This window comes from Stomoxys calcitrans, chromosome 3 (assembly GCF_963082655.1).
Source record: "Stomoxys calcitrans chromosome 3, idStoCalc2.1, whole genome shotgun sequence".
In the NCBI taxonomy this organism is placed as follows: domain Eukaryota; kingdom Metazoa; phylum Arthropoda; class Insecta; order Diptera; family Muscidae; genus Stomoxys; species Stomoxys calcitrans.
Genome location: NC_081554.1, coordinates 40,407,979 through 40,422,136, shown reverse-complemented (window position 1 = coordinate 40,422,136; position 14,158 = coordinate 40,407,979). Strand labels below are relative to the sequence as shown.

The 14,158-nt window shown below is 38.0% G+C and overlaps 1 protein-coding gene across 1 annotated transcript in view; it reads right to left on the bottom strand.

Moving 5' to 3' along the window:
• Window positions 1–271: 271 nt before the first annotated feature.
• The window catches only part of LOC106085988 (guanine nucleotide exchange factor MSS4 homolog), a 96,005-nt gene continuing 82,118 nt past the window's right edge, over window positions 272–14,158 (bottom strand). The window contains exon 4 of the transcript XR_009397516.1: window positions 272–539. The gene's annotated coding sequence lies outside the window, so the exon portion shown is untranslated. The remainder of the gene's footprint in view (window positions 540–14,158) is intronic.

The following is a 14,158-nucleotide window of genomic DNA, read 5'->3' as shown; positions in this document are numbered from 1 at the left end:
TATTTGATTTTAGAAAGAAAGCGGCCAATGGATTTTCACTCTGGACTATTGAACGCAATTAAGTCTGTATATTATTTTAATACTAGCCGAATCGGGCCCGCTACACTGCGCCTTCTTTAACTCTGTAATATTTTTTTAGGGTTTAAAAATCGTATATAGCTTGATAACTTTAACTGTTACCCTAAAAATCCCCCAATGAAATACACATGTATATTGTGTTGTACTAAACGCTTTATTGGTTTTTGTTTTTCTTTAAAAAATGAGTTTTTAGCGCGTGCGTTAAATTTAGTTTAATTCTTAATTCTTCTTAAAAATTATTCATTAAAACAGTTCTAATTAATTCTTTATATACCGAAGGAATAAAACTACAGGTATCAGCAGAATAGACAATGCAAGGGCTGGACTTGAGTTGCATTTTGGCTCCGTACATATTTTACAGACAACATTTTGTGTGCCCTCTGGGATAATGACGTCACTACAAGCGGCGATGGTGTCTGATTTTACTGAGCAGCCTATTCGTTTTTTGGTGACATCATCATCTGCAAAAGAAAAGAAAAAAAAAGCGGTTAATGAATGATAATTTAAGAATGAAATATATATCATAATATTGAAATAGAAATATTGATTCATTTTATTTGGTATTGTAGTTTATTACAGTAAACGGCAGTTCACTTCAGCTCACTGAACTAGTTCGTACAGTTAACATTTTCACGTAAACGTTATTTGATTTTAGAAAGAAAGCGGCCAATGGATTTTCACTCTGGACTATTGAACGCAATTAAGTCTGTATATTATTTTAATACTAGCCGAATCGGGCCCGCTACACTGCGCCTTCTTTAACTCTGTAATATTTTTTTAGGGTGGGGACACTTAGCTCTGAATGCGAATATCGAATTCATACCATTGTAGCCTATAACGGTGAACGCGTTCCAATCCTGGCGAGACATTTGCGAGGTACAATGCCATGTATGGTCATTTATAAAATTTTCCCCTAAGAGGTGTCGCACTGCGGGACGCCGTTCGGACTCGACTTTCATTGAGTTTAAGCTTGAATCGGAAAGCACTCATTGATGTGTGAGAAATTTGCCCTTACTCGATTCTTGGTGTTTTCAAAAATTAGGGTAATGAGAAGTGCTTTTTAGGGGAGGGATGGCACCTCAGTCATTTCGACTCAAATATGGATATCAAATTCGTGCTGCACTTCCAAATCCCTTTAATTTGAGCCCATATTGCCATGGTCGGTAAAAATGAACCGTTTGGAGGGTGTTTTGAGGCTAGGGCGGCCACCGGCACTTTGCACTGAAAATAGATATCAAATTCGTGCTTTATTTCCAGAACGGAAATGAAGCTCAGTGCTTTAGGGCGTACCCCAAAACACTTGGCTCTAATCATCAAATATATCAAATTTGTTTTCTACACTTGAATACCTTTCATTTGCGTCCCATATTGTCATAATGGGTCAAATAATCAATTTGAAGTATATTTAGGGGGAAAAGCGCCACCTAGACTTGAGCGCAAATTTTAATGTCATATTCGTAATCTACTCCTAAATACCTTGCATTTGAGTCGCATATAGTAAGGGGGAGGGTCCGCCTCCACCCGATATCTAAAAATTATAAAATAAAATGTGACATTTTTCCTAATTCTGTTTATTGTACGAATCTTCTTCGAATTTCGAACTGCGGAATGTTGGAAATTTTCGAATTTCGAAAAAATCAAGGAGTTACAGTGTTTTTGGCCTTGAAATCGACCTTACATTTTTTCGTCCAAAAAAATGGTTTTAGCAACGTTTTTCACAGAAAACTTAACAGTATTGCTTCATCCAGCAGCTTTACGGAAAGACATTTTCCTCACTAATCCAAAGGTGTCTGAAAAATTATGAAATTTGCAAAACTAAGAAAGTTACAGTCCAAACTCACGTTGTTTTTTTTTAATTTTTCGGAATGAATTAGGCGATTTTGAAGCAATACTTTAAAGTTTTAAAGAAAACAGAAAAGAGTACTGCTTCGTCCAGCACCATTACGGAAAGAGATTTTCTTCACGAATCCAAAGGTGTCGTCAGAATTTTGTAATTCCCAAAACAAAAGGTGTGACAGCAATTTTAAACTCACCTTGATTTTTCTAGCATTTTTCCGATATAAATTATGCGATTTTGAGCTTGTTTTTTGAAATAAAAACATAGGAGTTGCACTAATCCGAATTTTTTGCCATTATCTTCAATACTGTATACTCAACTCGAAAAATTTTTTCGCATCAAAAATTGCAAATTTTCATAAGGGGTTAGCCTTGCTAAAAAAATGCAAAAAAAATAAAATGTGAAATTTTAAGTAATTTTGTTAATTGTTCGAATCTTCTTCGAATTTCGAATTGCGGAATGCCTCAAAATTTTCGAAATTCGAAAAAATGAAGGAATTACAGCGTTTTTGGCCTTGAAAACGACTTCGAATTTTTACGCCCAAACAAAATTGGTCTAAGCGATGTTTTTCAAAGAAAACTTCACATTACTGCTCCAGCCAGCACCTCTGTGGAAAGAGATTTTCTTCACGAATCCAACGGTGTCTGATAAATTCTGAAGTTGGCAAATCTGAGGAAGTTACAGCAATTGCAAACTCACATTGGTTTTTTTGAATTTTTTGGATATGAAATATGCGATTTTGAAGCAATAGTCTAAAGTTTTGAAGGAAACAGAAAAGAGAATTGCATCATCTAGCACCATTACGAAAAGAGATTTTCTTCACGAATCCAATGGTGTTCTCAGAATTTTGATATTCCCAAAACAAAAGATGTTACAGCAATTTCAAACTCACATAGATTTTTCTAGCATTTTTCGGATATTAATTATGCGATTTTGAGCTTGTTTTTTTTTAAGAAAAGACATAGGAGTTGCACTAAGTCGAATTTTTTGCCATTATCTTCAATACTGTATACTCAACTAGAAAAATTTTTCGCATCAAAAATTGCAAATTTTCATAGGGGGTTAGCCTTTGCTAAAAAAATGCAAAAAAAAATAAAATGTGAATTTTTAAGTAATTTTGTTTATTGTACGAATCTTCTTCGAATTTCGAATAGCGGAATGCTGTAAAATTTTCGAAATTCGAAAAAATTAAGGAGTTACAGCGTTTTTGGCCTTGAAACATTGACATTGATTTTAGCGATGTTTTTTAGCAGCCGTTGAAATCGAAACCATATCGAAATCATAACGGTTTATTCAAATTAATTAAAACCCCTATACTGTCGCCATCTACATCTTTTTTGCAGCAATCAAAAAAGTTTTTTATAAAAGAAAAAAATAATTCGACTACATCAACCATTTCCGTTAATTTAAAGTTACCATATTTAAGAGCACAATTGTGTATTTACAATCTGTCAGCATTAGAAAAAGCTTAAGCATGTTATAGGCTTCATACATTAGACGTTAGATGGCTGTTTAATGTTGTTAAAGCTTTCTCCTCAGTCAAATGGAACACACCAACATTGAACAATTGCTGTTGTTGGCTAGTACAGAATAGTCTTCGTGGCCATAACCTGTGAGGCCCTCTTGGAAGAGGAAACTATAGAACAAGAGGAAACCATAGACAAAGGAAAGGTATAGACTTTGAAACTCAAAATGTAAAGAATATAACTCTAAAACTTTCCGTTCCATGTCGCCCGGGTTCCTTGCACACTCACATATAAAACACGGAGAATTTAACATCTCGCATCTATTAGAGCTTATTTAAACATATTGTTCTATGAGGAAACTGTATATAGGCAAAGAGAAGAAGTTTTGCTCCAGGTAAAATTTTGAAATTTAATCCGAATTATCGGAGGTTATACGTCGCACAGTGGGATGGAAAAATTAATGGAAACAAGTAAAAGCGTGCTAAGTTTTGTCGGGCCGAATCTTGGAAATCCACCACCATGGATTTTGCAAAAAATGTATACGAAATAAATTTAATTGAACGGCATAATTTTATACTTCATTCCAAACTTTTGTCAAACCAGCAAAAATTAAAGCTTCTAGGAACCAAACAAGGATAATCGAGAGCCCAGTTTATATGGGAGATATATCGGGTTATAGACCGATTTGGGCGTATTGGGCACAGTTGTTGGAAGACCTAACGGAACACCGCATGCAAAATGTCAACCAAATAGGAAAAAAATAGCGGCTCAAGAAGTCAAATCGGAAGTTCGCTTTATATGGGGCTATAACAGGTAATTGACCGATTTGGACCGTACTAATCAGAGTTGTTGAAAGTCATAACAGAACACTACATGCAAAATTTCAGCCAAATCGGACAAAAATTGCGGCTGCTAAGGGATCAAGAAGTCAAATCGGGAGATCGGTATATATGGGAGCTATATTAGGTTAGAGACCGATTTGGAAAATACTTGGTACAATTGTTGAAAGTCATAACAGAGCTCCATGTGCAAAATCGGATGGAAATTGAGGCTTCCAAGGGCTCAAGAAATCAAATCGGGAGATCGGTTTATATGCCAGCTATATCAGCTTCTTAACCGATTTAAACCTAACTTAGCGCAGTTGTTGAAAGTCAAAACAGAACACCACATGAAAAATATCAGCCAAATCGGATAAAAACGACCTACATTAATATGAAGTACCTGTGCAAGGTTTTCGGATATTAGTTCTGCGATTCTGAGCTTGTTTTTTGAAAAAAAAAACATAGGAGTTGCACTAATCCGAATTTTTTGCCATAATCTTCAATACTGTATACTCAACCCGAAAAATTTCTTCGCATCAAAAATTGCAAATTTTCATAAAGGGTTAGCCCTGGCTAAAAAAATGCAAAAAAAAAATAAAATGTAAAATTTCAAGTAATTCTGTTTATTGCACGAATCTTCTTCGAATTTCGAATAGCGAAATGCTGGAAAATTTTAGAAATTCGACAAAATTAAAGGAGTTACATCGTTTTTGGCCTTGAAAACGACCTTGAATTTTAAATACCCGTGAAGATAAATTTGAATATATCTTAGCCAAGACACAAACCCGACATTTTAACAGAGCAATGTTAAGTGATTGACAAAGCACTGTTATCTGATTTTATTTTATATTTTCAATAAAAAAAAATTATTTTTAGTAATTTCTCATCTAAAATGTTCTAAAATCACTTGCTAAAGAATTTATCTGCAACGATAAAATGCTTAATAATAACCAAACCCTCAAACCTCTATGCCAAAAATATATCTTGACGACCTATATCACCCATTTTTAAAACGGCATTGCAGTGAACTGGTCATAGATAGGTGATACTAACTAATACCAAGGACGGATGAAAATTGAGGCTTCCAAGGGCTCAAGAAGTCAAATCGGTATATCGGCTTATATGGGAGCTATATCAGCCTCTTGACCGATTTAAACCGTACTTAACACAGTTGTTGGAAGTCATAACACAACACCACATGCAAAATTTCAGCCAAATCGGATGAAAATTGAGGCTTCCAAGGGCTCAAGAAATCAAATTGGGAGATCAGTTTTTATGGGAGCTATATCCAAATCTGAACCGATATGGCCCATTTACAATCCCCAACGACCTACATTAATATAAAGTACCTGTGCAAAATTTCAAGCGGCTAGCTTTACGTGTTCGACCGCTATCGTGATTTCGGCAGATGGACGGACATTGCTAGATCGAATTAGGGCGTCGAGACGATCAAGAATATATATAATTTATGGGGTCTTAGACGAATATTTCGAGACGTTACAAATGGAACGACCAGATTGGTATACACCCATCCTATGGTTGTGGGAATAAAAAGTCTGCCATATGTCAACGGATAAAGATACCATGACAAATTTTATTTTATATGGTTATATTGTAGATAAGAACAATAATGTCTACCCAATGTGGACTCCTTGTTTTCTATACCTTCCACCATAGGATGGGGGTATACTTATTTCGTCATTCTGTTTGTAACACCTCGTAATATACATCTAAGACCCCATAAAGTATATATATTCTTGATCGTCATGTCATTTTAAGTCGATCTAGCCATGTCCGTCCGTCCGTCTGTCTGTCGAAAGCACGCTAACTTTCGAAGGAGTAAAGCTTGTCGCTTGAAATTTTGCACAAATAGTTTTTATTAGTGTAGGTCGGTTGGGATTGTAAATGAGTCAAATAGGTCCATGTTTTGATATAGCTGCCATATAAACCGATCTTGGGTCTTGACTTCTTGAGCCTCTAGAGGCCGCAATTTTCGACCGATTTTGTTTTGGTATCACTTCCAACAACTGTGTTAAGTATGATTCAAATCGGTTCATAATCTGGTATGGCTGTCATGTAAACCGATCTTGGTGTTTGACTTCTAGAGCCAATAGAGCGCGCAATTCTCATCCGATTTGGCTGAAATTTTGCATGGGGTGTTTTATTACGACTTCCAATAACTGTGATTAGTATGGCGCAAATCGGTACATAACCTGATATAGCTGCCATATAAACCGATCTGGGATCTTGATTTCTTGAGCCTCTAGAGGGCGCAATTCTTATCCGATTTGGCAGAAATTTTGAACAACGGCTTCTCTCATGACCTTCAACATACGTGTTCAATATGGTGTGAATCGATCAATAGCTTGATACAGCTCCCATATAAACCTATCTCCTGATTTTGCTCCTACAAGGCGCAATTCTTATCCGAATGAACTGAAATACACAATGAATTCTACAGTGTTCAGCATTCATTTATGGTCCGAATCGGACTATAACTTGATATAGGTCCAACAGTTTTTATTCAATATTATTTGTTTGCCTAAAAAGAGATACCGCGCATAGAACTCGAAAAATGCGATCCATGGTGGAGGGTATATAAAATTCGACCCGGCCGAACTTAGCACGCTCTTACTTGTTTTTTTTTTATAAATTTTCGCTAAATCGCGCATTCGAAAGACTTAAAAGAAGTAAACATCAGTCTGCTTGTTTTGAATGGATTTAGATATCTCTGAAATTTGAAATATATAGGGCGGAGGTAGTTAGCCGATGTGCAAAGTGTCTGAACCCTCTGATTAAGTCATTTCAAACTTTTTTTTTTATTTTTATGATTTTCGAAGAAAGAAACCTGGAAGGAAGAAGTTTCCGATCAGATACCTGGGACGACGCATGAGGTCGAGTGCGAAATACTGATGCCAGCTGCACACTCTTGGATTGACGAAACAGTGGTATTTCCATCTGGGATATCATGCTACACAGATGGATCAAGGCTAGAGGACAGAGTGGGCCTGAAGGTCTAGATTGAGAATCCTGAGACTGAGATCTGTTTACGACTGACTGACAATATTGCAGTTCTGCAGGTGGAGTTCCTGGCGATCACAAAGTGCGTGAGGTGGTGTGATGTTAACGAGAGTGAACATCTTTATGAACAGTAAAGTGGCCATCAGAGCAATAACAACCAGAGCCCAAATTCCCGCATACGAATGAGTATTTGTTCGAAAATTAATTCCTTGACGTACATATCAGTTGGATGACGGCATACGAACGTAATTATTCAGAGGTCCTCTATCATTGCCTGAATCAGCGTAAGTAATCCTAGTTCCATGAATCTCTGATTTTCATTTCAATATTTATTACAGATTCAGGCAGCGCTTTAGATTGACTAAACAAGCTTTCCAATATGTTCTTTCTGAGTTGGATTTTTCGGGACATATTTTCATATCAGTTCCTCCGAAAGCAAGGCCACTCTAGCCCTATACACCTGCAACAGAGCCATTGGCAAAAGTTCGGGGTTTAGACCGCGTGTCATGCATTGGGTATATACTGCAGTTGCCAGACCTATAATGCTATATGGTGTTGTTGTCTGATGGACGGCGCTTCAAAAATCTACCTACTGATCAATACTTAACCGAATCCAAAGGATGGCTTTTTTGTGCATCTTATGCCTCGGGACATTGTGGCTATCCAAATTGCAGCGACCACTGATGTGGGGTTAAGGGAGCTTTCTCATTGGTCATGTGGCGGGTAAAATATCCGATGTTCCAGGCAGTGTGGATTACACCCTACCTGAGCCGCTTTTTGATAAAAATTACTGTACCACTATTGCTGATAGGACCGACTGAAACTGCGATATCCCTGGTAACAGAAGTTACATAGACTTCTATACGGATGGTTCCAAACTTAACGACCAGGTGGGCTTTGGGGTGTACTCTAAAGATCTAGAACTGATCATATCGAAAAGATTACCCGATCACTGCAGTGTATATCAAGCAGAGAACCTTGCCATTAAGGAAGTGATGGAATGGCTAAGATATAATGTCATTACGACGATTGGCATAAATATCTTCTCAGACAGCCAGGCAGCCATTAAATCCGATTTTTGACTTAGTGTTTCCCAAACGTTCCATTGCGGAATAAATAAGAGGAAAACTAACTTCTCACAATATCACTTAAGTGTTGCTCAATTTCAAATTTAAGCTCAATGATAAGGTGACCTGCTGTTTAATGCCTAGTCCGAACGGCGTGTCACTGAAAAGTGACACCTCTTTGTTGATAAGTTGTACATGGCTGAAATACTCACAAATGTTGCCAGCATTTGGTGAGGGGATAACCTCCACTGAAAAATGTTGTATGTTGTTCTCGCCGTCAGGATTTGAACCCGGGCTTTGGACACTATAGGCGGGCATGCTAACCTATGCACCAAGGTGGCTCCCTATCCCTGGAGAACGTATTTCTGAACACCATAACAGACCACGACTGTCGCAGATCTCTCAACGACATAGCTTTACAGTTCAAAATTTACCTGTTCTGGGTGCCGGGCCACAGAGATATCCGAGGGAATTGTAAAGCGAATGAGCTTTCGAGACTAGGAATTAACCTACACATTCCAGGGACACTGGAATCTGTGGGTATGCCTCTAGCAACATGTAAGTAAAGTTTTCAGGACCAGGCCTAAAGAACAACGAATGATAGATGGTCACAAAGAGGGAGGGCTGTGAGCATTCGAAAACTATGTGGCCTAATCTAGACTTGAAGAGCTCTGCTGCTTTGCTGTTATTGGCTAGAACAGACGTCTCAGGCATTGTGTCCCTCATGACAGGTCACTGTCTAATCGGAAAACATGCTGACAGACTGAAGGTTGGCAGCAACGACTTTTGCAGAAGCTGTAGGGACATCAAAGAAGAAGAGAAGAGACTGTATGTGTGTGCCGCACAAGCAGTTAGAAGGAGGTCCACTTTAGATTCTCATTTCTTCGAGAACCTGTCTGAATTAGCGGATGAGAACACTCGAAAGTTATTAGGGTTTTCAACGGTAGAAACTAGAAAGCATCTTTCTTCTTCTGTTCCTGTGGTATCACAATGGACGAAAACGTCAAAGTGGGTCTGATGGCAGACTGCCACTTAAACCTAACCTATGCCAGTAGATCTGTGACCATGAATACAAGATATTGGCAATCAATTCAAAATATGAAGGGGCGGCCCATGATTAGTTTGTCTGGAAACATTCCGCCGAAAGACACATGCTAGAACAACTGTATTCCAATAAGATTTTCAAAAACGGTTGGCTCTTAGGTATTACCATATACAATATTATGTATTCTTAAATTTCATATTGCTACATCTCAATTATTTATTCCAGGAGATATTGGTCATCCTCTCGAACCATGGTGAATAACACCATACAGAACTACCGCCGGTGAATCAACGGAGTCACTCTTTAATGAAGTACACTCCTCTGCTAGATGTTTTGTAGAAAGAAACATTGGCGTATATAAAGGTAGATGGAAAATACTATGCCACGATAAAAGAAGCCGGTATAGCCCAGAAACAATGGCCCGTTTTGGAAACGCTGGGGTGCACTTCATAATATTTGCATTAAATTTAAAGTGCCTAACTATATCGAAAAGGACTACAACAATGAACAACCTACAATTGAAGTGATTGCTCACTGGAGCAATGAAACACAACTAAATAGATAAACTATTCATGTTTGTACTTAAAAAATAAACTACATATAACATTCATTTCATTTAAAAAGAAAATAAAGTATTTAAGTCCTATAAAAAAAAACTGATAGTTTTTTTTTAATTTAAAGTTGTTTAAAGCAAGGTACTCCAGTACCTTGCTTTAAACAAACATAAGAATTTCTCAGACATCATTTCATTCGTGAGGAAAATCTCTTTCCGTAGAGGTGCTGGATAAAGCAATACGGTAAAGTTTTCTGTGAAAAACATCGCTGAAACCAATTTTGTTTGGACGTAAAAATTCAAGGTCGTTTACAAGGCCAAAAACGCTGTAACACCTTCACTTTTTCGAATTTCGAAAATTGTCCAGCATTCCGCAATTGGAAATTCGAAGAAGATTCGTACAATTAACAAAATTACTTAAAAATTCACATTTTATTTTTTTTAGCATTTTTTTAGCAAGGCTAACCCCTTATGAAAATTTGCAATTTTTGATGCAACAAAATTTTTCGAGTTGAGTATACAGTATTGAAGATTATTGCAAAAGATTCGGATTAGTCAAACTCCTATGTTTTTATTTCAAAAAACAAGCTCAAAATCGCATAATTTATATCGGAAAATGTTAGAAAAATCAAGGTGAGTTGGGTTCGTGAAGAAAATCTCTTTCCGTAATAGTGCTGGACGAAGCAGTACTCTTTTCTGTTTCCTTGAAATCTTTAGAGTATTGCTTCAAAATCGCATAATTCATATCCAAAAAAGTCAGCGTTAGTTTCCATTTGCTGTAATTTTCTGATACTTTTTTCTGAGACTTTATCTGACACCGTTGGATTCGTGAGGAAAATCTGTTTCCGTTGAGGTGCTAAATAAAGAAATACTGTAAAGTTTTCTGTGAAAAACATCGCTAGAACCAATTTTTTTGGGAGTTTTTAAGGCCAAAAACGCTGTAACTTCATTTTCATTTTTCCGACGCATAGTCATTCCTATAACTATTAGGTACTTTCTTTGCGGAAAGGGACAAATTTCTGTAATTTTATACGCAATTATTAAAAAACTACATAACCGCCAGATGACATTGAGATCGTATCGTATGCGGACGATTGTACGATCAGGACCCCCCACCCATTGTTGACATCTGCTATAGGTTGAACATCTACCTCAACGAACTTGCCTCATATTTCGCTGCAAGAAATCTGAAGACATCTGCCACCAAATCTTTAGCCACATTGTTCACTACAAATACGCATGAGGTGAATACTGAGCTGACTGTGATGGTCGATGGAGAAATGATTACGGCCATTAAGTGTCCCAAAATACTTGGCGTCACATTTGACAGCTCTTACACATTCTCCCCACATGCCACAGCAATTTGCGATAAAGTCAAAAGTAGAAACAAGGTCCTCAAATCACTTGCTGGCAGCACTTGGGGAGCAGACAAAGCAATTGGCCGATCTGTGGTAAGTTATGCAGCGCCAGTGTGTTCTCGTCAACTTTATGACACGCAGTTGAATAATATTCAGATCTGTCAGAATGCAGCCCTCCGAACTGCGATGGGCTGTCTCCTCAGCTCTCATGCGAACCACCTCCATCAGGAGACAAAGATCCTACCAGTGCGAAGACATAACTTCATGCTGTCTAAGCAATACGCACCCCATCTTAGTCGAAGAGTTCCTGGATCTTGACACAATAAACTGCTACAACAACAACAACCTTATAAACTGATGGACTACCTAAGTTCTACACTAAAAATGGGGTATCAAAAATGGTAGTAGCGACGCCGGGATGCTAGTTTTTATACATTTCTTTTTTAATTTGCCGTTTTTTCAAAACATTCAACAAATTTTGATTTCAGTGCGACATGTCGAAAAAATGCTGCACTTTCGCCGTTCCATATGTTACATGCAAGTACCTGTGTCTTTTTGCCGCGAAAGCCGGGGAATGACATAGGAAATGCTCCAACGTCTTATGATCATCCCAACATGCCTTACACATGCTATCTCTTGCCGCAACGATTTTGGATAAGCGAGCTCGTAGTCCAATGTGTCCCGTTATGATACCCCTTCTTACTTCCTTTCAGTAATAGCCTCCTCATCTCACGATCCAGATCACCCCATAGGATTTTCGCTGTCCTACCGACTCTTTCGCTGTTCCAAAACCGCCCACTCCCTTAACACGGACTGCGTCGACCCGAAAGGCTTCGGGTTAACCAAGTTTATTGACGGCTGTCCTCTGGCCTTCATCACCAAATCGTCTGCCCTTTCATTAACCCATACTCCGGTATGGCCAGGCATCCAAACGATGCGGATTCTTCCATCCATGGTTCATGTCTGGTATTGTGTCCCCACCTAAGTACCGGAAATGCTCCAACGTCTCATCACCTTCCCCACAAGCCCTACACATGTTATCCTTGCCGCACCGATATTGCATAAGTGAGCTTGTAGTCCAATGTGTCCCGTTATGATACCGAAAGCTATACTGACCCCCTTCTTACTTCCTTTCAGTAATAGCCTCGTTCTTTCAGGATCCGGATCGCCCCATAGGATTTTCGCTGTCCTACCGACTGCTTCGCTGTTCCACAGTCGCCCACTCCCATAACTGGGACTGCGTCGACCCGAAAGGCTTCGGGTTAACCATGTTTATTGACGGCTGTCCTATGGCCCTTACCGCCAAATCGTCTGTTCTTTGATTACCCCTTACTCCGTTATGGCCAGGCAACCAAACGATGCGGATTGTGCCATCCTCAAAGAAAACAATAAACTCCTTCTTAGATTCCAAGATTGTTCGTGATCTTACCGTCCTGGATGTTATTGCCCTTATGACAATTTTTCTGTCCGTAAAGGCCACCATAGAGCAGAGGTAAGCATGTCCGCCTATGACGCTGAACGCCTGGGTTCGAATCCTGGCGTGACCATCAGAAAACATTTTCAGCGGTGGTTTTCCCCTCCTAATGCTGGCAACATTTGTGAGGTTCTATGTCATGTAAAACTTCTCTCCAAAGAAGAGTCGCACTGCGGCACGCCGCACAGTGTTGCCCCGGTGGACAAAAATGCAAAAATCGGAAATGAAAATTTTTATGAAATCTTTTACTAATCTTTTAGAAAACACTTCAAATATGAAGAATTTAAAAAAAAATAATTATATTTGAAGTTCCTCGTCATCTAATGGGCGTTTTCGTACGAAGGTTTTTTAACAAATGGATGATGCATATTTTTTCCCAAAAATTAAAATTTCTGTTTATGTAAACAAAATTGATTTTTTATTTATTGGGGTACCAAAATAGAATAAGATCTTAAAGAGGACATAATTGACAGCACATTTGTCAACGTAAGGTGTCACTGACATGAACATATGGTTAGTACCGTTACTTTTAAATAAGAGGCAAAAATAAAGCAATTACTGTCAAAAGTGAAATTTTCAGCAGAGTGGATCTAAAAAAGTCCAACTGGGACCACGCTAACTCTTTTTCAGCGTTCTTCAGTGAAGTGTCCTGAATCAAAAAGGCTAAATTTCAGCTGCACCAACTTGCACCATTTGCGTATATAGTGTTATATTATATTAAAGCTAAAATGAAAGTGCGTGAGTTGTATAATATTTGGTTGTCTGTTAAAGCAGTAAACCCAACGCATGTAAACAAAGTAATAATAAACAAAATCGAAAGCAATGGCAACAAGTTACTGAATGAACAAGACAAAGAAAAAATAAAATCAACTTTAAAGAAGTTCAACAAAAAATGGGTTAAATGTTCCCGTATGAAACTAAGGTTTGAATCATCCAATAATATTTGGCTGGATACCGACATGCGTCTGGGCGTAAATGATTTCTTTGAGGTAATTAAAACATTTTTTTTAAAGCTTATCACCACTATGACCAAAAATATTTAAAATTAGGAACCAAGTACTAGTGGCAGTAGAGGAAGACCACGAAAGTCCTTTGAAGAATCGTGCAATAGAACAAAGAGAAGGCGAGTGGATGAGTTAGTTACATCGAATTCATCAGAATTAATTAAAAAAGCTGCGGAAAAGCTAACTATCCTGAGTAATCAAAGCACCATATCAGTTAAAGAGGCTTTGGGCTTGTACGTTGATATGGATTTGTCCTATAGAACATACAATATGATGAGAAATTTAGTAAATTCATTTCATAAGGATTGTTTCCCATCGTATAAGGCTTTATTCAAATCTAAACAAGAACTTATACCACATGATATCGAGGTAACAGAGAGCTCTGCAGAAATTCCATTGCAGTCTCTATTAAATCAAACCGCAAAAAGCTTGAT